This window comes from Rhinolophus ferrumequinum, chromosome 2 (assembly GCF_004115265.2).
Source record: "Rhinolophus ferrumequinum isolate MPI-CBG mRhiFer1 chromosome 2, mRhiFer1_v1.p, whole genome shotgun sequence".
In the NCBI taxonomy this organism is placed as follows: Eukaryota; Metazoa; Chordata; class Mammalia; order Chiroptera; family Rhinolophidae; genus Rhinolophus; species Rhinolophus ferrumequinum.
The window spans coordinates 6575420-6600093 of NC_046285.1; the positions used below are offsets into that span (position 1 = coordinate 6575420).

The following is a 24674-nucleotide window of genomic DNA, read 5'->3' on the forward strand; positions in this document are numbered from 1 at the left end:
TGAGCATCAATGAAAAGGTAGCAGGAGCTTGAGTCTTTGAAATCCTTGAGTTCAAGTCAAAGACTCAGTAAGGGCCTAAAAAGCAGGCCCCAGGCAGCTAGCTGGACAAGCCTCCTACTTGGCTGCCTAGGCCAAAAATCCCAGAAGCGTGCTCCACCAATCCCTCCGAAGTGGGGGCCACAGATTCTGAAGAGTGCTTTGGTTGGAGATGGCTTCAGAAGCTGTTCGAGGTCTCATCTCAGGAGCCACCTCCTTACTTCATCAACTGCTAGCTGCTCTGCAAATTTCCCCTGAGCCTGCACCCCTTTATGGGCTTCAAAAGGGAAAAGTCATTTCATCCCAAGGACCTCAGGCTGAAGTCACTGGGAGAATCTGAGTCGAACAAAACCAGCATAAAACTTAGGCCCCACCTTCCCCATTACCCCTCCCCAGTGATTCGAGCACCTCCCCCACCCTTGGAGGGAACGGGTGTCCTTGGGGGAGGGTGTTGGAATTTCCAGTTTCACCTTTCCCAGAAACGCACTTCTGCAAGGAGCCACCCAGGTGGTTTCAGCCTTGGGGCGTTTCTGTCTGCCCCCCTGAGTGAGCCATCAAAACCCAAGACACCCCCACCCACCCCGCCCTGCCAACCCCGAATCTCAGGAAAGGTACTGACCTGGCCCCTGCCACCACCACCCCTTCTATCATCTGACACACTCACCAACTTCTCTAATAGACAACTCGGATTTAAAAAAAAAAAAAAGATTCCCTGGTTAACAAGATCATTCTTGCTTTCAGTTTTATTGTGATTTCCAACCTCCTGTTCTTTTGTTCTGCGTTGTTCTGCCCACCCCCATTCTTGCCTCTCCCCTTCACTCCACCAGGTTCAGGACATTTTTGCCCTCTTTCTGTTACTTAAGGAGAGAAAAAAAATTGTCTCTAGAGGCTGGGCGGCTGAAGAAGAGACAGAAGATAGGGCCTAGCGGCTGGGGTTGAGGGGTGGGGAGCGCCGACATGCGTCTCGCCCTGCTCGGTTTTTGTGCACAGAGTTTGTGCCGGGCTGTGACGGATTCTCCAGGCCTGGCCAGACAATGGGCGGCTGGACAGCTGCGGCCGCTACAAAGGAGCCCCTCGGCCCGGCACTGTTTACTTAGTGTCGGGCCTGACCCCAAGGCCGCTCACCGACCCGTATGGATGCTGCTTCCACCCTGGGAACTCGCTTTATCCCTTCCGTGGTCTTCCCTGGCCCGCGCGTGCATGTTTGCAAACAACTTAATTGACTTCTCTAATATTCATCTGCTAGCGTTGACGTTGGAGAAATCCCAGGGGAGACTCTCGGGGCAAAGGCCCGCCGCCTCTGGAGGTTTGACTCCCCACACACACGTCCAGACCTCCTGACTATCTTCGCTTCTTCTTGAGGGAACTGGAGAGTCTCTAGCTTTTGAAAATTTACTGTTTTAATTTCCCAGCCACAAGGTCCGGAAGAAGCTGGACAGCAAGCCCACAAGTCGCTCTGCGCGGGTGGGAGTGGCTCTTCTCTGAGCTCGCGCTGGCCTGGGCACCAACTCACGCACACGCGCGCGCGCGCGCGCGCGCACACACACACACAGGTTGCAGGCCAGGCCAGAGAATTTTCTTTGTGCACGTGGAAAAGACATTTACCTAGGACTGCTGCCGCTAGTGGTATATATGTTTCCATGCTCTACCGATACACTCAGGAATCCCCATCCCTGACTTTCCAACTTGCCTTAGGTTTAAAAAGAAAAGTGGAAATCAGATAGTCTTTCTGGCCAGGAGTATCCAAAAAAACATTTAGAATTTGTTTCTTAGATGTGCAAATTGAGGGGCTGTCAGGCCAGGAGATGCTTCATTTAACTGGGTCCTCCCCAACGTCTTCCCTTTTGGGGACCCTCTCTTGGAAGAGCTTCCAGGAACCCACATCTTCAAAGACAACTGCTGGAGCTGCCCCCTCCAAGTCCCCCGGACTCAGGGTGCCCTATACCCCACCCCTGTCCACATCCAGGCCATACGATCCTGCTGTCTTCTCCCCACACCACAACTGCCACGCTGAGCCTTCCATATTGTCCTGAGCTTAATTTGGTGATGCAAGAAACTAGCCTGACACCACTTTTATGATTTCAGCGGGTCTCATGTTGCCTAAGTCCCTCTGTAGGACTGAGGGTGGGGGTGGATTTCTCCAGGAGCTCCTTCTATGAGGAGGGCCGGGCTGACACCTCCGCTGATACCCGCTGGAGAAGATGGTTGGAAACCCAGCCAGGGCAGAGGAAACCGAGTTCCTGATGCCCCCCACCCCCCTTTTATTCCCCTTCATGACATTGTTTGCAATGATGGTCTAGTTCAGATATGACGAGGCCAGCGCCTCCCTTCAAATGGAAACAGAGGACTGAATAAAGAAGAAAAAAGTACTTTGTAGTCTGCATCGTCCATCTTTAATTCAGAGACGCATCTATACTCCAGGGAGCTCTCCCTTTGATCTCTTTGATTTTTTTACACCAGATCTGTTATGGACTAAAATTCCTAGGTTTTCCATAGAAACATCTCCATTCCTTCGGGATATTGATGTTTTCTTCTTCCTGGGGGTTATGATATGGTAAATCAGATTCAGAAAAGAAGGGACAATGCTAGCATTCATAGGCCTTCCCCTCCCTCTCTCTCATATTCTCTCTTCTCTTTCCCTCCCTTTCTCATTCATTCATTCATATTCATTCTTCCTCAGTCACTCCTTCCTTCCCTCCCTCCCTCCCCCTCTCCTTCTTCCTTTCCTCCTCCTTTCTTTCTCTGCCTCATTTTCTCCCCGTTGTTCCGGAGAACCGGAGAACCGAAATAGGTTGTGATTCCGGTCTCTTCAAGTCCTTTCAAGGGCCTTCAACTTTGGCGGCGGCAGCAGCAGGTTGCGTTGCCATGGAGACTGTACTGTGCCGCAGCTCCAATCCCCCAAACAATGCCATGCCAACGGGCAGGTTTCTCGCCCTTCCCCCCCCCCCCCAGCACTTTCCTCTTCTAATGGGACTAGTGGCTTCAAATGGGCGCTACATCTTGACACCAACAATCCCTCTCTTTTCCCCTCCTCTCCTGCTTTTCCTTCCCCCCTCCACGTCTTTGATCTATTAAAAATAAAAAGAACAAAGTCAGAGAGGAAAGTTGGGTTTTGTTGTGGCTGCCACTGTACAAAATGGGGCTCTTCAGAGTGGGATGGAACCGAGGTCTGACAATGCTCATCCAGGGTTGGTTGTAATTACAGGTCAAACTGGACATCTCCATACAAGAGGACACAAATTATAACCAAGCCCGCCAAGGGGCGGCCAGCCGCTGTCCCAAACTGACTGTAGCTAGGAGATTCTGGTGGTCAGAAATGCCTCCATTCAGGGTCCACGTGCAACATCGGTGAGATCAGGGTTCTGAAGAGGCCCCCAGGTGAGGAGACACAAGGACCCAATGCTAGAACATCTGCTCAATCTTAAATCATCTTACAAAGCCCCTGAGTGGCACTGGACTCTGCCCGGATCTGGACACACTTCACCATCCTCCACAGTGCTTGGCACACAGCAGGTGATCAATAAATAATTGCTTCTTGTCCTAGCTGCGGGTGCACTGCCAAACCCTCCGCTAGGGGGCAGGAGAAGGGAAGTGGTTAGACACTACAAGTGAAGAAACACCCAACGGCCAGACTTTGCCATTAAGAATGATTAGATTGTTGGAGGAGATGCCAAACCATCTGTAAACAGACACTACACTCAGTTGTTTTGTTTTTGTTTTTTCCAAATTGACAGTAACATTAATACTATCATTATGTTCAGGTGTCTTTTGCCACAATATATATCTGATGAGACCATACCTGAGCTAAAATATATCTGGATCATTTTCCTGAAACGAAGACCATTGTAAAATCCTCAACCTTGAGATCCTTGGAACATTTTTTTAGATAATATATTCATCACCAAGAACTTAAATATAGTAGCAATGCTAACTGAATTGGTTAGGTCGGGGTCTAATACACAGATAACATGTTTAGAGGTTGATTTTGTCCTATTGAATTTTCTGCTCAGCAGAAAATGCAAATATTAATAGATTTATGTTATACGCAATTTCAAGGTAATATGAAAATTGAATTTTATATTCTTCAAAAATGTATTCAGGTTGGATTAGACATTAAGTATTTAATTTTGTTGGCAACTTCTGCTTTTCCATATTAAAAATTCCATATTAAAAATTCCATATTAAAAATTCCATATTAAAAAGCTCCAATTTGAAATAAAATTGGGTAAAAGCTCCAACTTAAAATAAAATAGAAAATAATGTATAGAGATAATAAAATGGGAGAAGGAAAGCATGACCAACTTGAGACCTTTAAAATCTGTACAACTCAATTACTTTGATAGTGTAATGTCTAGCCTAACTTTGCTCAAGCAGCTGATGTGCTGATGAGCACTTGAAACACTTTAGCAACGTCTGTAATGTTTTTGGCTAGAATACAACTAAGAAAATGTGCTAACAAACGGACATTTGACAAGATTAAATTTTTTTTTGCAAACCAGCATAAAAACTATACATTAACAAAATTCTAGTCATGTTTAATAACAGGATTATAAGAGAAATGTGTTAATGCAATTATGTTTTTCCTAATGCATATTAGCACAGCATAAGTGTTTGTAATATGAGAAAAGAAGAGGGGAAACTTTCAAGTGTTGAACTGTTGCTAATGACTTGTGAACATAAAAAGGGCTATACAAGCTCTGGCAAAGATCTCAGAAACCTAATCCCCAGTCCTAATCTCCAAAAAACAAGACTACAAATTTCTGCTCTGGTCACTAAACCTAGAAAAAAATGAGACTTTTGGCAAAATCAGCTGGGAGACAAATATGTATATACTCTTGGCCCAACTGACCAGGCTTTGGAATTGATATTGTCACGTATCAAATTCAAATATAAAATAAAGAAGCCATTGTCCAGCATCATGACTGCTTATGGTATGTGTTCTCTAACTGATGAAGCATATCACATAGACACACACACACACACACACACACACACACACACACATTGAAGTTGAAGGATTTTAAATTTTTCTTCTTTATGTTTTTCCTCCTTTATACACATAATTTTGCAATTCCAAATAAATGAAGAAAACCATTCTCTAGACAATTGAAAAGGCAGAACATTCCTGGGCCAAAAGTTTCTGGGCCACCTTCTAGCTTTCAAGAAGGACTGAAGGAAACACAAAACAGAAAAAAACTCATATATACAGAGAACATTTTGACAGTTGCCAGATGGGAGGGGGGTTAAGGGAGATAGGCGAAAAAAGGGAAGGGCTTAAAAAGAACAAATTGGTACTTACAAAACAGTCATGGGTGTGTAGGGTATAACATAGGGAATATGGTGAATAATATTATAGCAACTACCTATGTATGGTGTCAGAGGGTAGTAGATTTATTGGAATGACCGCTTTGTAAGTTGTGTAAATGTCTAACCACTATGTTGTACACCTGAAACTGATATAATATTGTATGTCAACTGTAATTGAAAATATAAAATATTATTTTAAAAAAAAGAAGGACTGAAGGGAGAGATCTATGAGACTTCTTCAGAAGCAGATGGAGAAGGAGCTGTAAGTAACCATGTAATTACTACCCAGGGTAGAATAGGTGATTCTTAGGGCCTGGGTCCACCTGTCCATTTAGAAAGAAACCTAACCACAAAGGTAATCAGCAAACCCTCTAACTCACACACACACACCGCAAGGCTCACAAACAGTAAACATACTCAGTGACTAGCACTTTCAGTAAATCAAGACTCAATTTCCCCCAATTCTAAACATATTTGCCCTCATAAAAAATGGTCAGTGAGAACTTAGGAAAAGACGTGTCCTGGACACAACCTCCTTTCTTTCTCCTTTCCTCTAATGGAAGACGCCCTAAATACAGAGATGATGTGGTTATTTTCTGAGAAACTAAATATTCACTAGAATGCATTCACACTTCCAAAGGCTCTTCTGGCTTAGAAAAATTTTAGGGCACTATTTCCATCTAGCCAGCATCATTCTGCCATTGAACTCCGATGTTCTTTGGCCTTCTCTTTATCTTCTAACTGTACAATAAGCTCATTTATACTGCTGAGACATTGTTAAAATTTCTTCACAATGTGGTTCCTGAGCAGCAGCCTCAGCATCACCTGGGAACTTGTTATTCATGCAGGTTCTCAGGTCCCACCTCAGGTCTACTGAGTCAGAAACTCTGAGGGTAGGTCCAGCAATCTCTGGTTGTTTTGTTTTATTTTGTTTTGTTTGTTTTTAACAGACTCTGGGTGGGTGATTGTGAAGCTTGATCAAGTTGAAGATCCATCAGTTTAAAGAACCCTACAACCTACCCTGCTGATGAAAATGTTGCACTTACAAGTTTGTGTCCCTGAAGTCTGGAAGATAAATCTGGAAGAAGAGTCAAGGAGAAGCTCTCTGAAGCTGAGGAATAAGAGCAGAAGACTAGAGGTGCTGGCTCCTCTCTGCTCCTGGCCTAGCCTGGGGCACTGGGGAGTGACTGCTATAGTTGCTGAACCCCAGGTGGCTCTGACTATAAGTCCTCAGGGGTGAAAAAGGTGAAGGGGAGGCAGTTATGTCCTCTTTTCCAAAGGAAAGTCCAGAATGGGAGAGGGAGAGATACTGATGCTCAGGTACAGAAGGAAGCTGCGGAGGGAGGAGGGCAGAAGGGAAGAGGCTGGAGGCTAGATTATCCAAAATAGACAGAGGAGCTCAAACACCACCAGGCAAAAGGCAGTTAGTTTGAGGGGGTGGCTTGTGTGCATGGGTGAGTGTAGGAGTCTGAGTGTGGGGTATGTGTGAGGGGTGTGATAGAGGTCAATATTGAGAATATAAGAAATGGGGGGTTCCAGGAGGCATGTGAAGACTGTAGAGAGTGAGGGGGTATGAAGGCAAAAGAGAGGAGTGACTGATTAAAAGGAGGGGAGGTGCAAAGATGTCGGAAGGCGAGGGGAGTGTGTGGGGCTGGGAGAGGGTGTGTAGGAGCACCACGGGGTGTGGGAGTGAAGAGGTGCAGATGGTAAAGCGTATGAGAGGGGTGAGAGAAGTAAGGAGGGTGCAGGAGACATGAGAGGTTTGTGGGTTTGTGTGGGAGTGGAAGGGAAAGAGAGGAAGATAGGGAGGGCGAGGATGGGCTGCAGAGGAACGTGCAGAGGAGAGGGTTTGTGAAGGGTGGAGGGAGTATGAAAGGTTGAGAAGGTGTGAGGTACAGAGGAGGTGGGAGAAGGTAAGTGGGGAGGGTGGAGATTGGGTAAGGATACTACCGACTCAGAAGCTCTCTCAAACTGCTGCAGAGAGGCGGGGAATGCAAATGAACAGGGATCAGAGAAGTGTGAACGACAGAGTCGGGACTCAGGAAAACCTTACTCCTGAGTCCTGTTCCCCCACCACCCTGCTTCAAATAAACCAGACAATGAGCCCCACCCCTCCGCGCGCGCGGTGGGTGCCTGCCACGCTCGCGCTCCCTGTGGGGGTCGGCTTCTGCGAGTGACAGATTAACACAGGTGCTCGGCTACGCCATACTGACAAATTATGGGACTCATGAAATGTCAGGTGAGAACTGCTTCCCACACCTCACAGGTGTGGGCACCTTTCTTGGGGCCCGGAGCCATTCACCCCTATGTAATGCCTTCACCGCTTCCCTTTCTTCTTTAATCTGAATTCACAACTTTTACCAAAAAAAGGAATTAAGATGGGGGCCCAGAGGTCTTGAAGTCCAGGATTTTCCATGACTGTCCAGAGGAACAATTTCCACAGATCCAGGTGTTAAACCTCCTTCCTGGGCGAAGCTCTGCATGGTCCCTTCCAAATGCCCTCTGGAATCCAAGCCTAGCTTGCTCAGTATTGCCCCAACCTGCCCCTTCTCCTTGCCAGCAGTAAGCAGGTAATTGGGGCCTGAGGTGGGATGCAATAGGCATTGGAAATCACAGAACAATTTATTTGGTCAGGCATTGTGAATCAAAATGGAGGTGAAAAGGACTCTCTTTCTCTGTAGCAAGAAAACCTGGATTTGTCACCAACAAGGGAATGGCTGGTCTGTGAACCTCAACTGTGGTATGGCCTGACTATTCGCCTGCACAAAGCCTGGAGGTGGCATATTTGGGCTATTCCAACTCAAGTTAGGTAATTAATAGTTAGGTTTTCACGTGCAGAATAGAAGGGGATTTAATAACAAGTAACTGATGCAGATTATTAAAGTAATATAAGCCCTGTCTACATAAATTGAGAGAAAAGAATTACCTTGGAGGGGATAGAATGGGGGGAATGTCGTCAGTGCTCTCTCTAGTACCTAAAACCTAACTGTGCTTCCTCACTTTAATTTCCCTGCAGAGTAAAATATAAAATTTCACAGATATTGGCAGGTGCCGGTTTATAATCAAGTCAGTAAGAAAATTATTAACATAGAGGTTAATGTATACTATAAAGTTATCTAAAAGATTTTAAAGTTTTGGTATCAACTAAATGCAAACATTTTACCTTTAAGGAACATTAATTTCATATGCAAATGAATTTTTAGCAGCTATTTTCTCTATTATTCAACTCATAAGAATAAATCAGTTATATTAATTTTTCAAATATAATTATAAACTAATATTCTTATACCTTTTATGTTCTAAGAAAAATAACATTGCTATGAAACCTCAATTATTTCCAGAAACAATTTTAAAATTTTTCCTTTCTTCTTCATTAAGTTGTTTTATTCATTTTAATAAGAATAGTTTTGGCAATTATGCTACATCTTCAATAAATTACTGTATGTCCTCTGACCACTGCTAGATTAAACTAATTATGTATTCCACAATATAAATATTCAATTTGCCAGAAATATTCTAGACGTCTGTCAGCAATACATTGAATTAATCATCTCTCATCTTCAATTTGATTCATTATAATTGAATAACTAATTGAATATATGGACTAAATACTCAAATTGTTGATAGATAGGATATATGTGAAATGTGTTTATGTAATAAGTAGGTATTTTTCTACCTTGATGTGTTTCATTGAAATATATCTATTTCAAACAAAGCAAATTTGGAATTTTTTTAAATTCCTGAACTGATTACAACCACTAGACTTGATCTGAGGTCCCTTATAGTCATCATCATGGATTGTGTATTCATTCTCTGTTCCAATTCACCCATAAGCCTGAAGAAACTCCAGGTATCACAAGCACAGCTACAGGATAGCTTGAGACATATTGTGGAAGGCTAGAAACATGTTATCACCTTGCTTTCTCCAGGTCACTGTAGAATATCTCAGAGAATAAAGCCCTAAAATGTGCATTTCTATATCTTTAATTTCTAAATTCACTAAAAGATTGGGAGATGGTGAGAAGGAGCAGAGAGAGAAGAGAATAACTCAAGTCAGGTTGTTTGAAAATGAAACAATATTCTGAAAAATAGTGAAGATGATTGTGAGTTTAAGAAAAATTGGGCAAATACCCTCTGAGAACTCAAATGTGATTTCTGTGCATACCTAGTTGCCTGCATTTCTAAACCTAAAGCCAAAATACACAGGCTACCATTCGCGTTGTTGTCTGTCAAACTTACAGAACTGTTTTGAAATAGTTCATATGTGCGTGCCACATTATTAATTAAACAATAAGGGTAAACTAATGAATCTGATCTGCTAATTAAGGAAATAGAGGTACTGTCCTTAATTTTCTTCTATATCACTTAAGTTTACTCTTGCAAGCTTCTCCATATTACAATTTTCTGCGAGGTTCTTGTCCTTAAATTTATCTTTTTTTTTACATTCTGGGGTTGTTGTTTATACCTTTCTGCTATTTTGTGCTACCTAGTTTTTGCTAAACAAGCTCCCCACCACCACCTCTGACCCATAGCCCACCAGAGAGAGGGTGAAAACTAGAGAAAGAGCTTCCAATACAGAACTGACCCACCCACCCCTCCACCTGCAGCTGATTAAAGGAAGACTGAAAGAGAGCTGGCCAATGTTTGGAAAAACCACAGCAGCTCTCAGACATTCAAATCTGTATCCCCAGACTGTGGCTAGAGCTGGTGCTGCTTTCGTCAACTGCACCCTTTTGGATTGAAGAAAGTAAACAGTCCTTTGTCACAAAGGAATGACACTCCCTAAAGGAATACTGCAAATGCCCCTGTTTTTCATAAAGTATCTTCCCTGCCTCTACAGTCCTATCTGCCCCAGAAATCAAGCCTTGGAAATTGGTGAGGTTTTGCCATCTTGCTCGTAATGAAAGGAATGTGCAAAATTTTGAACGCAGCTACAAACAGCCAAGGGAAGTTCATTTTTTTTTCTGTGTCAAAGTTCAGGGAAAGGCAGCCCAGTCCTCTAAATCATTTCAGATATGCAATGTGAGTGTTACAAAGAGGGTTTGAACCAATTTTAGATTTTTACAAGATGTTTTACTCCTCCTGCTAAAGTGTTTAATTTTATTGGAACAAGTATTCAGAACCGTAAAGCTCAGGAATGGGGAAAACTCCCCAATTCTCATGGGGTTCCAGGGGCCCTGAGAGCCTCTTGACTTTTATGGCTCCTTCAGGAATAATAAATCCTCCAGTATCTTTGGGTTCTTTTCCCAACCCTCCCCATTACCAATTGCCCTCAGCATTAGTCAGTCATCGTTCTCCCCACTATTCTCTGTCTTCCTTCATCCACTCGCCATCTTTGTGGAGAAGTCATTTGTAAGGGAACTACATTCAAGACTCTGTTTGCTCCCCCAAACATAAACTTTCCTCCACTACCAGTTTTGTTTCCTGATCATTTTATCGACTTTTTTGAGAGAAACACACACACACACACACACACACACACACAGATGTGTATCCCACATCTAAATTGTCTTCTATTTAACCAGCAACTGGCAATCATCCGACATTAATTTATACGGTTTGTACAAATACCTAAGCTATTTAAAAGGCTGCTCGGGGTCGTGTGTGGCAGGGAACATCTATCTGGTGAATAGGCAGTGTCACACGGTAGCATGCTCCCTTGTCAAGGCCGATTGTGTTTTAGGCAAACATTTGCGCAAACATAAAGGCAAAGGTCAAGGACTGTTCAGTCCCAGTATGTGCTAATTCACCTAGCGAACCAATGGGGCAAAAGTTGCATTTTATATGCTCGCCCCGCCAGACCCAGGAGCAGGAGTCTCGCCTGTTAAAGAACAAAATCGCCTCCGATCAGGGATCAGCTCCTTTATCGATATTTCTTCGGCTGCCTAGTCAATTTCTCTTGGCTTACCCAGAAATAAGTGAAAAGACGCATCCGCCAACATCTGGATCGGCTGTGCCCAACTTCTGGCGCAGCACGTGTTTATTCCACGTTCTTGAGTAGGGAAAACTAATAATAATAAATAAGAGCTGGCTCACGGCAGACACTAGCAGGTCGCTGTTTAGCGCTTAAATGAACGACCACTAGGCAACGGGCGCCTAACTAAATAGCCATACAGTGAAATATAGCGTAGACCAACAATATTATTCAAACCGCAGAATCAAATCCCAGAGCCGCGGATTAGTGGCAGGAAAGTGCGTGTAAATACGCATTTGTAACACAAGTCTGTGGAAATGTGTGCGCGCGCTGGAAGCCGCCTTTCGAGTTTCTTTGAGGTCACTTTTCTACAATTCAGCGAATACAGGGCATCGCTTTCCGGCGAAATATGCCTCTCACCTACTATGTCTACACCATCTCCCACAGATCACTTCTAGTTATTTTTCCAGCCCCTGAAAAAAATACAAACGACTTTGAGTGGATGTCAACTTGAGCAACTCAAGTTGAAATGGAAGTGGAATACTTTCAGGGTTAAATGCGCGCGCGCGCACTCCAACCCGTAGGGTTTACTTTGCATCAATAATCATCTGGCGAGAACCAATGGCTGACTTTTTTCCAAATCGTCTATTTAAGGGAAGAGCTTTTTCCCCAGATAAACCTGAAGATCGCAGCTGTGCGCGTCCACAAGCAAGTAGTTTACACGTGCAAAATTCACTCCTGAGAGTCAAGCGAGCCACTGACTCAGCTGCCGCGTGGCGCGGCGCTCTCCCGCGGCCACAGCGCGTTACTTGTTGCCTCTGTGACCCGAGCGCAGCTCGCCAAATCCCGTCACTCAAGGCTCGCAAATTTCTGGGACTGTGATGACAGGGCTTGGGAAGAAAGCGCCTCCCGGTAAAACACCCGCAAAACCAGAGCAAAGTCGCAGGAGGCAGCTATCCCAAGTGGGAGCCTGGAATTACTTTCTCGTTCCTAAAAACAACAGGAAAACTCTCCCAGAAGTGCATTTTCAGTGAGTTCCAAAACCAAAGAGAAAAACAGGAAAAAAAAATGTAACTTACCCCGACCTGCCACAATACTACATTTTGAGCGTCCTTTTATCACTTTGATTCTTCCTTTAGTGCTGCAGCCTTTTCTGTCCTCTTGCCAGAAACCAAGTTTCAAACTAGCTGTGTTTTTTATAAATGTTTATTAAACTAAATTAAGCCCAGTTTTATACTTCTCACGTCTTGCCACCTAGAATCTGTCTCAAACACTTCTTACTTCATACTTTCTCTAACAAAATTCCCTAAACTCCACCTGGGCAGCTTCACAAGGCTTAAAGTTTGTGTAGTTTGTGTGCGTAAGTGTGCTAGTGTGTGTGTGTGTGTGTGTGTGTGTGTGTGTGTGTGAGTGTGTGCTGGTGTGAGAGTTAGTTGCTTTTAAAAAGACGTCGTTGTCATTCAGGGTAATAAAAGTGTGGCCCCTGTGTTTGGGTGTGGGTTTTCACCTGCACCTCTCATTTCAGTTAACTTTTTCCGAGCTAGAAAGCTGCTAGCTTACTTTCGGGAGACTTTGCTCGTTATTCATCTGTTTAGTCGCCTCCGAGGCACAAAAGCGGATCCGCGGCGTTATGAAAAATGGCCTGGGCGCGGAGAATGTCACAGTGGTCGGCGTATTATTTTAGCCTTCTTAAAAAAAAAAAAAAACTCAGGGAAAGTTTGCTTTTGATGAATTCAATAAAAGCAAAGCTGCAGCGGAAGAGATTTTCAGCTAAAATCATACAGCATGGGGCAGAGCTTAAAACAGCCAGATGGCCAAAGGTAGAGGGACTCTCTCGGTTTCAAAACCCAGATCTAGCATTCCGCCGGCTGGGCTTCTTAGTTTATTTAATCCCGCGTGTATCTTTATTATATTTTTTTCAATTGATTTCCCCCGCTCTTTTTTCCACCTCTCTTTTGGTCCCCCAGCCTGCTCCCCACCCAGAAGTTGCTGGTGGGACCCCTTCTTGGGATTTGCAGAAGTCACTTTTCAATTTCCCCTTTGATAATCGAGTTGAACTTTAGAGCGCGCGCGCGCGCGGCCCGGTACGTAGCTAACTCTAAAGGCCGAAGACCCGCTCGTTGTTTGCCAGGGTCAGGTCTTTGGTTGAAATGCCCGGGCCTTTGACATCTCGGGGACAGCTAAGGCTTTGGAATATAAGGACAAAATGTTCTTGCCATCCTGCCCCAACTCACCCCACTCCCCGACGCAACCGGGGAAAATCAGAGGAGCATGGCTCACCCTTCAATCTTGTACCTCTATGCATCCCTCCCTTGCTATCTCAACCCTCAGAGCGTGGTGTCCCCGCTAAACTTCTCCGGGGTCTCCTATAACATTTTTAAGGATCAGAGAGGCAAAGACTGGGGTGGCCACAGCGATTCCATCCCTACTTTGGAATAGGAGTTTTGTGAAATTAATGTGTATCCTATTTGAGCCATGTTCTTGGAGTCAGATGTTAGCTAAACAGAGAAATGGATGGGGTGGGGAGTAAAAACAGATGACAGGACTTAGTGCCAGAGGCTTTGCCTCTGGAGATTGGGGGAGGGTCAGAAGACACCCAAGATTCCATCCCTCAGTGTTTGCCTTGACAGGACTTAGTCGGGTCTGTGAGTTTGACCACCACCTCTGGGAAGGCCTCTGGATGGACCCACTCTAGCCTAACTGCAGCTCTCCAGGCTGCGAAACTGAATTCGGGGAAAGGGTGGATTTTCAGAAGGATTTGGAGATTTGGGCCCCGCCAGCCCAGGTCTAAGCCCAGAAGACACCCACCGAATTGCAGGGCCGTTTGGGACTTGGGCAGGAAAGAGGACAGAGAGATCCTTGAGAGCAAGGATTAGCACTGGTGATGTATCGACTTCGGCGAGCCTGCGGTGGGCGGAGAAAGCAATGGCATTATCTGAACTGCCCCAACCATCCCAAAAGGTAGAGGCTGCTCAAGGAAGGAGAACAGTGAGCCCTTCGGCAGCGCGCTGTTCTGAGTATCTGCTCTGCCACTTCCTGGCTGAGGGACCCTGAACAAAGTCTTTTAAACCACCCCAAACCTCTGTTTCCTCATCTCTATAATGGGCGCAAAAATAGAATGTATTTCTAGTGGGGTTTTTTTGTGTTTGTTTGTTCGTTCGTTTGTTTTAAATAACACTGTGAATGCAAAGCGCGTACAGAAAGTGCGCAGTAAATATTACTGATGCGTTGTCCGTGTTGCCGTTGCTGCTATTTTTACTATAAATGGTGACGTAGGCTCTGCCAGTACGGTACCCCAAAACACAGGATCCCAACAAGCGGTTCTCCAGATCCATGCCCTCACTCCCTCGGCTCTGGAGATACAAAAGTGTCCAGACTCAGCCCCCTGGAACCCTACAAGGGCCTAGACTGTCCCGGGATAGGAACAGCTCTTTCCGCCTGCGTCAACCCGGCCGCAGTAGGTGCGTGGTCGCCCCCTCCTTTCCCTGCACGGGGCTGCAGAACCCCAGGTATCTCTAGGAAGGCCTGGAGTATCCCCAACCCTGGTTCCTCAAAGGTGCCCGGACTCTGAAAAAAACTTCCAAAGCTGGGTTGGAGAAGACCTTTTTGGGAAAAGGTACTTGCTCGCTTTTAAACCTTTTGGAATCAAAGGAAAAATAGCCAGAGGGGAAATGGAGAAAGATGCCGGGGGGGGGGGGGGGGGGGGGGGGGGGGGCTGAGACGCAGGCCAGCGACCCAGTTCATGCCTCAGGTCTTCCCGCGCAAGTATTTTTCCGCACAGGATGCCGGGAGTAAACCTCTTCCTTCTCGCCAGAGAACCTGCGGGGTGGGGGCGTTGGGTTGGCCTCCAAGAGAGAGTCGCGGACCCCCAACTACTTCAGGACCCTGGAGGAAGGAGACAGGGCAATAACTCAAAATCCAAGACACGCCTCTGAAATAGGCAGTCAAAATTAATGTCCCCATCTGTGGGACAAACGAACTAAAAGTCCCCAAGTTTGGGGCTTGCTCGTATCAACCAGCGTTTAATGGCACTTTTGTGTGAGAAGTCCTTTGACCTCCGCTTGGAGTTACCACTTCTTTGTGATGTTTGAAATGCAGAAACGTTGATTCCTGGTCTCATCCACTCTGAGACCTCGGGTCAATGTTTTGCCTACCTTGGGCTTATTGCGCCTCAGATCCAAATTAGAACACTGCCTGGCACCCAAGTTTTAAATAGAACAGGTCCTCCGCATCCTTAAGAGAAGGGGCGTGCCAAAGTCCTCGCACCTGCAGAAGTAGCTGGACTTAAGGGCTGCTGACTTAGGTCGCAACCAGCCTGGCTCACCCCAACTCCCCCTGCTGCCAAGCTCCTTCCGGTGCTGTGACAGCGTTTCTTGCCGTGTCTTACCTGGAATATTTTAAACCCTCAAGAACGGAGATGGGAAAGAGAGGCACTCCCAGAGAGAAGTTTGTGTCTTAAGTCGTTTGTAAATGGGGGAGAAATCGATTGGGTTTAACCTGAAGGTTTCTGTAGTTTTACGGCAAAAAAAAAAAAAAAAAACTGCCTGTGGCCCATAGATGTGTGTGTGTGTGTGTGTGTGTGTGTGTGTGGCGGGGTAGGGGGGCGGAGGGGTTAGGGTGGAGCTAATTTAAATAACTGTCCTAACAGACCCCAGACTTTCTAGGCTGAAGATTTCTTATGATTAATGAATGGGTTTTGCTTTGCACTTTACAATTTTAATTAATCTATTGGGGACTCTGTCCACTTAAATACGTGACCAGCTAGGGACATGATAAATTGTGGTCTGTCCAAAGCCTCCTTTCGCCTCAGCTTTTATGGCACGCCATTCAGACAACTCCAGCTGGGTCAAAGTTTGCTCCCAACAAACCCCTTCCCTACTCCCAAGAAGACATCTCTCTCTTTCTCTCTTAACTCTAACTTGTTCTTGGCTTTCTGGGTTGGGCAAGTATCAATAGAAAGGAACTTGGGCTCCGTGTGGATGACGTTCCCACCCGAGGTGGAGCTCTCCCATTAATTGTCTCAGTAAATTGAGATATAGTGTGCACCATGCAATGGAGCAATATGGTTATAGTCTACGTGTATGACTTAATTAAGCTATTTGCAGCTTGATGCTGCAAGTCAACGGGTGTGCAAGTGGATTAACAATCGCCTGCTCCCTATCCTCCGGATGGCGCATAATTACTTTACTAGCGGTACATATCAATTTTTGATGATTGCGGAAGCAATGCTCGCTTCACCAAGAAGCCACTTAATAACTCTCCGATGTGTATTAAAAAAGTAGTGTTTGGAAATATTTTGAAGTCACTCTCAACATGTTTATAGGTTCTGATTGTGGTCTTTAATAGGCCACCGTTTTGTTCCTGATGTATATTTTATAAAAGGGCAAAGGCTAAGCTCTAAGTCCATGCCCCGATAGGGAATTGGAATTCTCCTGCTCTCCACCCAGAGAATGTCTCGTGCTCTGCTACAGCCCAGTTGGCTGAAGAGGATGTAATCGACCCATATAAAGGCTTGCAGGGGGCAACCACCTCTAAAATTGCCTCTTTCTTGCTCCACTTTCTCTCTCTCTCTCTCTCTCTCTCTCTCTCTCTCTCTCTCTCTCTCTCTCTCTCTCTCTCCCCACTATACACACTCATTTCTTTCTACTTAAAGATAGTGGAGGGGGTGCTGTGAGTGCCCCTTCCTTCCAGCAGCCCCTTCCCTCCACAAATGCTACTATGTCCCAAAGGATAAATGCCCCAGGTGAGCAAAGCTAAAGAGAGCAAGGCATCTGGTGACTTGTGGGGTAATGTGTGCTGACGTGGTTGATACACTTTGCAAGAGGGCTAATAAAATTACCCAACCTGATGACAAAGACACTGACAGTCCAACTTCTTGGGCTCCTTGCCCTTTGTTTAGAGTAAGATGGTGCCAAAGCCCCAGCTCACTTGGACTATGGCTGGTGACGACTGGCAAAGATGGGCATTTGTTCCATGTGATTTACTGTTTGAATCTTAAGTCAAGGCTGATCGTTTGACCTCTCTGGATTGAACTAAATTCATCATCTATAATTTTATTAAAAAACCCCATGGCTATCAGTCATAATGAGAGCATGGGGAGCCAATATTTTTCAGAAAATATGTCAACCTCACCAACACAAGGCCCTTACATCATCCTTTTCCTGTGCTGGGCTGCGCAGGCACATATCTGGGGTTTCCTTTGAGGATTCAGGGTCAAAGCAGCACCCAGTAAATGGGTGGGAGAATTGTGGGAAAGGAGTTCTTTGCTTGCCTAGGACTGGAGCGGGGTGAGATTGTGCCCATCCCCTGATTTAGGCCAAGTCCTAAATGAGCCCCCTGCCTTTGGACTCCAGAGATTTACAAACTGTGCACCTAGCCTTAATCCAAAGGAAATTTCATAAATTTCCAAAAGGTGAAATCAGAATCAGAGCTGCTTGCCCTCATTCTCAACAGTGCCACTGTAAATCACTTTGAAATTATAGTGTATCTCAGCTGCACATCTGTCTGAGTATCCGTGTTATTGCTTGCTAGTAAAATAAATGTAACAGCAGTCTCATTAAAATTTCTAAGAAGGGTAAAAATTTCCAGTGATCTTTTAAACCCAACTCTACATTAATTCTTCAAACTAAGGTTGCAGAGTCCCTGTTCTGAAGGCTTCCTGGACGAAGTCGATTTGTTCTTGTACCTGAAGCAGGTGATGTTTCTGCAGAGACATCTGAATGACAGCGGGAGTGAAGGACAAATCTAATAAAGCCTAATAAAGCATGAGCGTTGAAATGTCATTAAACTTACAAAGATGGGACTCAAAATCACCAAAAAGGTAAATGTCTTCATTAGTCTGATCTCTGAAGACTGTCGAACATTTCATTAATTTATAATTTATGATTGTTTGACAAATATTGAAAAGTATGTAAATATGAGCGGGATAATGTCTTTTCTGCGGGAGATGAGGAAATGACCCAAACTGTACGTGCCTGCAAGATTACACACAGGACCCAGCTCTCTGTTATCAAACTGTGCCGCCCCTTCAGCCAACATATTGTGCAAGTGACAAGTGAAATAGTGCAGATAAACCAATGGTTTAAAACGTAATAAAGACAACAGCCATTTGCATTTTTTACATTTTATTACAAAGGTAATTTACTATGACACATTTCTGAATATAATTTATGAAAACATGTTAAAGCAATTACATCGTGTATAAAGCCCTCAGAGCTACAAAATTCAGATAAATAATAATATTATAGATCTTCAGAGACTTTCACTATTGAAAACATGTCATAAAGGGAATCCTTTATTTCAAAAATGGGTTGTACAGGAGAAAATAATGGCATTAAAATTTAAAATTAAGAATAAAATCTTGAAGAGCAACAGAAAGTAAATGAATAATATTCTTTGTTGGTGTTACAAAATTAAATCTTCATGATAACAATTTGCTTATTTCACAGGTTTCATTATTAACAATTTTTCTCCTTCCTGGAGTTAATGTTAGGTGCAAAGTGTTAAAGACTTCTTGGGAGGGAGATACAAGAGGAATGTATATTTCCTGTTTCAAACTTCTGAGCTCATTCCTTTTCTCCATTTCTCTTTTCTAAAACACAGGATTGTGCCAGCTTTGCAAAGTAAAAGAGAAACCCATTATCTGAAGCTCAGTACTGTCTGAACGGATCCTTCAAGCAGATTTTCTACACCATGAGTTATCAAAATGAGAGAACATTTCATGGAGGGAAAAGGGAGAAAAGTTTACATAATAGAGCATGGTGTAAAAATGAAGGACGTTTCATTTCTCTTTCCATTCTCCAGACATTAATATATTTTGTAATAACGCCATAATATGTTTTAAAACTGGGAGTGTATGATTAGATACTTTAGATTCAGACTCCAACTCATCTTATCAACTTTGGGGGTGGTGGAGAACCTTCCGTCTGTATTTATAGGCACAGTGCTTTGCAAATCCTTTAGCTTTAAAAGTCAATCATAAAGAAATTCTGAAATGGGCCCTTTTCCTGCCTGTTAGGGAGGGGTGTGCATGCCCTGGGTTTACTCTTCAGCCTGAGACTACCTGTAAGGCCTTCTGTGTGTTTGTTTGAAAGATCTTTTAGGTAATGTTACCTGCTATGATAGACGTATGGCCCAACTCCCCTCCCAGCCATATTAAATTTCTACAATCTAAGGAAAAACAGCCTTTGACACAATTCAGATCCGAATTTGTGGGGGCAAAGGGAGCATGTAATAACTACACCCCCATCTTCTCTTTCAGTTGGGGCTCCCAGCAGCACGCATTAACTGGTCCCCAGAGCTTCCCACTCCTCCCCAGTTGGAATACCCAAAACCTCAAGTGGATTTAGAGGCACTGGGGTCCTTGAAGCATACCCACAGAGTCTTGCCGGCTACCAGAGGTGGGCCATGGCCAAATGTGGCCAACTGTCTCAGAGCAGTGGGGAGGTGAGTTCGGGTTCCGGTGACCCCGACTTCCGAAGTCTCTGCCTATGAACTTCAGCTGTACACCATCTGCTGCTAGACATTTGGCGTCAGAGTTGACCACGCCGCTGACAATCCTACCACCTTCTGGCGAACCTGTCTAGCACCGCCTTCTACGGCCAAAGGTCCCTCCCTCAGGTCCGCCCTGCTGGCAGACAGACCCGCAGCTCAGTGGACTTCAGCTTCCGGGCTGATCACTAACACCTACCCTACCCATTCGGCGTGGTGGTTAGCCCTTCTACCCTTCTTTAGAGGAGATTCTCACTTTAACGCCAGAACTCGCCCCCACCACCGACCCCTAACCCCGCGAAGGCTGGAGCCTAATTCTGTCAGACCCTAGCCCTAGCCGGGTCTCAGCGCCTCCATCGCCCCCACCCCTGCCTCCGGCGTTAGAGTGGCCAAGGAGGTGGGCTGTGGGTTAGTTTTAACCAGGGTTAAGTCAGTCCTCGGCTCCAGCCTTTGTCTCTGTAGGAATGTTTAGGGGCTGCATATGCTTTTGTGTTGTAAACAGCAAGAGGGGTCCCCAGGAGTCCCTGACCCCATGCCTTGCTCTGAGCACGGTTTCCCTGGACAACTGTGGCAGGGCCTGCCTCCAGGCGGTGGTCTTGCAGAAGCATGCTGCCACGCACCCCCGCGCCAGCGCACACACGAAGCGCCTCGCGCACATACAAAGAAAAGTTCTAAAGAAAGAGAAGGAGGGAGAGAGTGAGGGGAAAGAAAGAGGGAGAGAAAAGAAGGAAAGAAAGAGTTGCACTGATGGTGAACTACCTGAATACATGTACTAGACGAAGAGAGGAGATATAATGAGGGAGAGAGGATCGGTAAAGAGAGGGAAGGAGACTAAAAACTCATACCTGCTGATGTGTCAACTTCAATGGGCAAACAATCTTCTAATAACAAATGAAACAATGAAAGGGCTGCATTGTTTCCTGTTAAGCTCTCTATACATGACCCCGTTTATATCTGCACGGCCATGTTTTGATGATTTACTGTATAGGCAAAAACAAACTTTCCCGTGGTGTATTATTATTATTATTATTATTACTATTATTATTATTATTATTATTATTATTATTATTATTATTCTCCTCTGCTTGTCAAGCTTTTCTTTCCAGACAGTCAGATGATTTTAAAGAGAAGGCAAAGGAGAGGAAGAAAAAACCTCCACCACCATCGCCACCCAAGAAATGATAAATAGCCGCGCATAGCTAATCGCTGGAGGGCACGTTTACCAATTCATAATCATTTATTCTTAGTGATGTATGGCTCTTACTCTTAAATCTGAAAAGCTTCTATTTGAAGGTGTAAATAGCTTTTTTTTTTCTTTCCTGCAGTAAACCTTCCTGCGTTAGCAGTGATTGATCTCATGTACAATTCGTCCCAGAGTGCTATTTTACAGGGGGAACACTAGCTTTTGGAGATTAACTGGGGAGTCTGTTACATATTAATGAAGCCGGAAGATATACTAACGTTTTGGTAATTTAGTTATTTGTGTCTATAGCTATTGTAGTTATTTTCTTTTAGACCCCTGCGGTTGTTATCCATCGAATTAAAAAGTGGTCCTTAGAATTATTTTTTTTCCACTGGCAACTAAATGCCATTTAATGTGAAAAACAAATGTTGACTTCTCTCTTGAAGGAAGTGCATTTCTTGGCAAGACATCAGAGTTTTTTAAACTGTATTAGTGGGTTATGTTAGTTTTCTTACCCAGAGCCTGTGCTAAAGTAATGACTAATGGGGCAAAAAGAAAAAAGAAGTCTTGGTCTGCCTCTATTTTAGAAAAAAATTATTCAGAAGTTCAAACTCTAGGACAAAAGTGTTCCTGGTAAGAAGTTCCCCCGGACATTTGGAAAGCCATACTTCATAAATGTTGGGAATGCAGGTAGAGGAGGAGCAGAGGGTGCTCATTGATTTCCAATTGGACAATTAATATCCCAACAAATGAGACATCAAAGTTATTAATGCCTGTGTGTTCTCCGAGAGAGAATTTGAGTGAATTGCAATCCCGAATAAAAGCCACATTCCGCAAAGCGATTGCTTCATAGCCCGGGATAAAATGGCAATAATTGTCTGTTTTCTTGTAGGATTTTAATTGTTAAAGTGCTCTGACTTCCCCCAAAGAATCTGGGGGATTGTTTGTGCGCAGGAGGCCTCTCCAGATACCGCCCCCCCCAACTCCCCAGGTTCTGTGGAGGACGCAGGACCACTGCCATTGCGGTGGTGCTGGGAGCAGCGGAGAACCGCGGTTTTGAAACGCGGCGGATAGAGTGGAGTAAGCACCCGCATCTGACTTGTGTAAGAAAAGGTAGATCACCCATTTCCACTTCCTCGGAGCCCGGAACTGCCTGCTGAGTTCTGGAGAGGACAGGAAGTGGCAAAACGTCCCTGAGAGGCACGTCTGCCCCTAGGTTCTGACCATGCGAATCTTAGTCCGTTGGCCCTTCTGCTAGCCTCGCCCAGGCCAGGTCCTTTTCCCCTCCCCCAAAAGGGAGTCCCTTGTACAGTTCCTTCCCACAGCCCGTTCCCGCCCGCCTCACAGAAGCCCGAACCTGGAGCTCTACTTTGGGGGCTTTCCAGCCCAGTGTCTGCTGTGAGGGCAGCTTCAAGAAGCAACAAACTTTCGAGTCACGAAACACTGAAGCGTGATGGCGCTAGTTGGCCAGGGCGCGCCCCTTTTGTTTTCGGGGGGCGATTTATGTTCTTTATAAAAATGTGGTTTGGAAAAATAGAAAGGGCCTTGAAAACGTTGTTACAATGAAAAAGGGACAAATTAGAAGACATTTTCCGTGATCAAAGGCGGGAGGGAGAGCGCGCATGGGCATTGACAAAGCTTGACTTATTCACTCCCCTCCTTTGCAAGCCGGGGCAACAAGCGTGTCCCCCATTGACAAGGCGCCCTATTCAGACTGCAGGTGCGAAGTGGGCCGGCGCGCTCGGCCACATTATGTCAAGGTTGTTGGAGATTAGTGTTCGGCCTTAATAACTAAAGCGCTTGATTTACATTGGAAAAAAGCCCCCTCAGCCGTGAAAACAAAATCGTTGAACGCGTGATCATTGCGAGGGCGGCTGATATCCTAATACTAGCATTGTTCTCGGCTGGGCCCAGGGGCGCCCTGGCCCCCTGAGCAAGAGTAAGGCCTGGGTTGCTGGCCTGCTGGCAGTGGACCAGGTCCCTAATCACATACCCCCAGCGGATTCTGGAAGAAAAGGTGATGGCTGGAAGTTTTACTGGGACCTAAGAAAGACAGAGAGGAGGCTTCCCTGAGAGTCCACATCTGGGCTCCCAGCTTTGGCAGAGCTTAGGATAGAAGAATCATGAGGGGTCCAGAGCCTCAGGCCCAACGGTCTAGTGTCTCAAGGCTGGAGCAGCTACAGCATTACTTTTGTGAGAGAGCTGGGGGGCTTGTCTTGAAGTGTCCTGGGCAAGAACACTTTTACCCTCAGGCAATGATTATTTGAGAGCGACAGGAGGAGAGCTGAAGAAACTTACAAAGGACTAAGACACACTCACCACTAACTTGGGCTGCCGCCAAGAAGGCTATAGTGTTCAGGCCCATCTCTTCCTTCAAGAAGAGCCCATTTCAGAGAAGTCCAGAACTACTTGTAGCTTCTGCCTCACTTTCTCGGCACTTTCCCTGTTTTGTTTTCCCAGGGATGGAGGGAAGTCTAACTCAGTGTTGGTTCCGCTTTCCTCAGTGTGGGTATTTGAGGACAGATTTCATTCCCCCATACACTATCTGTGCCCTCCAGACAACCCCCTCCCCAACCCACGAGAAGAGATCCAGAGAACAACAGATCTGTAGCTGGGACCTAAGAACAGGCATTTCAATATGGCTATGTATCTATTCTTACTGCAATATCTTTTGTGGAAGTCAAGCTACTTAAGGCAATTTCCATAAGATCGGTCTTAGAAGAAAAGGTTCAGTGGGGACAAGGTGAGAAGGCTGTTAACTATTGTCTGGCCCTGAAAAGGTCGTAAGTCAGCGCCGTGGTAGCTGACCTGTCAGGGGAAGGTATAAAGAAAGGCTTTATTCATGCAGTCCCTGCAATGTTCCCAGCTCTCACAAAAGTGTTTCTATGATTCGATTTTTCTTACCTCTTTTCTTAATTAAAAAGCTGAACCATTAGAATAGCACCTGCATCGTGTCCTGACGGTGCCTGCATACTAATTCTAGAGCCTTTACAACCAGTAATTATAACATAAAATCAGAGATTGAATAAAACAGAAGGATTTTGCTCCCAAAGCCCTGCTAATCCCCTTTTAAAAGGGTCTGGTGAAATAATTCAGAACAGTATCCGGAAGTTGGATTACCGCTCCTTTTTTTTTTTTTTTTTTTTTTTTTTTTTTTACTTTTTACAATGTAATGATATTTCACACTTAAAGGAGGCTCTGTTTTCCTACAACAGTTTTTTTTTTGTTTGTTTTTAAGAAACTTGGCGGGTTTTTTGAACATTAGAAAGCATCCTATGGAATCCTTGCTTACTAACTGCCATGGCAGAAAAATACAGGAGAAATTTTTATGGTATCTTTGAAACACTTAAATTTTTTTAGGTGAAAGTGGGTGCAGTGCGATTCAGAATTGCTTATATGCATTGTGCACCAGGCGACTCTCCTCATCTCTCAGACGAAATAAATAAGCAAAGCTTTTGGGGACAGATGCCTGTTGTTCATAACTTAGAAATACACACATTGCAGGCACACTTTCCACTAAGATGGGTGTTTTTAAAAAAACAATGAATACACTGATGAATACAAAAGCTAGAGGCATCCATTAAACCTTGAGCAAGACCTTGCATTGGCACAAGCCAGGGCCCTTGAGCTGTCTGCAGTTTCTCCCCAGTTCTGGCAAAGAGCACTGTCCTCATCTGGCTAATCGGATCTTGCATGGACCAGCCATCAGTCACAGACGAGAGAAAACTGGGTCATCCTTCTAAT

At 44.9% G+C, this 24674-nt stretch overlaps 1 long non-coding RNA gene across 1 annotated transcript; it reads left to right on the forward strand.

The window, feature by feature from the left end:
- Nucleotides 1-7448: 7448 nt before the first annotated feature.
- Nucleotides 7449-18984, forward strand: LOC117033308 (uncharacterized). The gene is made up of 3 exons (XR_004424868.1): nt 7449-7582; nt 17888-18077; nt 18860-18984. It is a non-coding gene; the product is annotated as an uncharacterized LOC117033308 (long non-coding RNA).
- The last annotated feature ends 5690 nt before the right edge of the window (nt 18985-24674 follow it).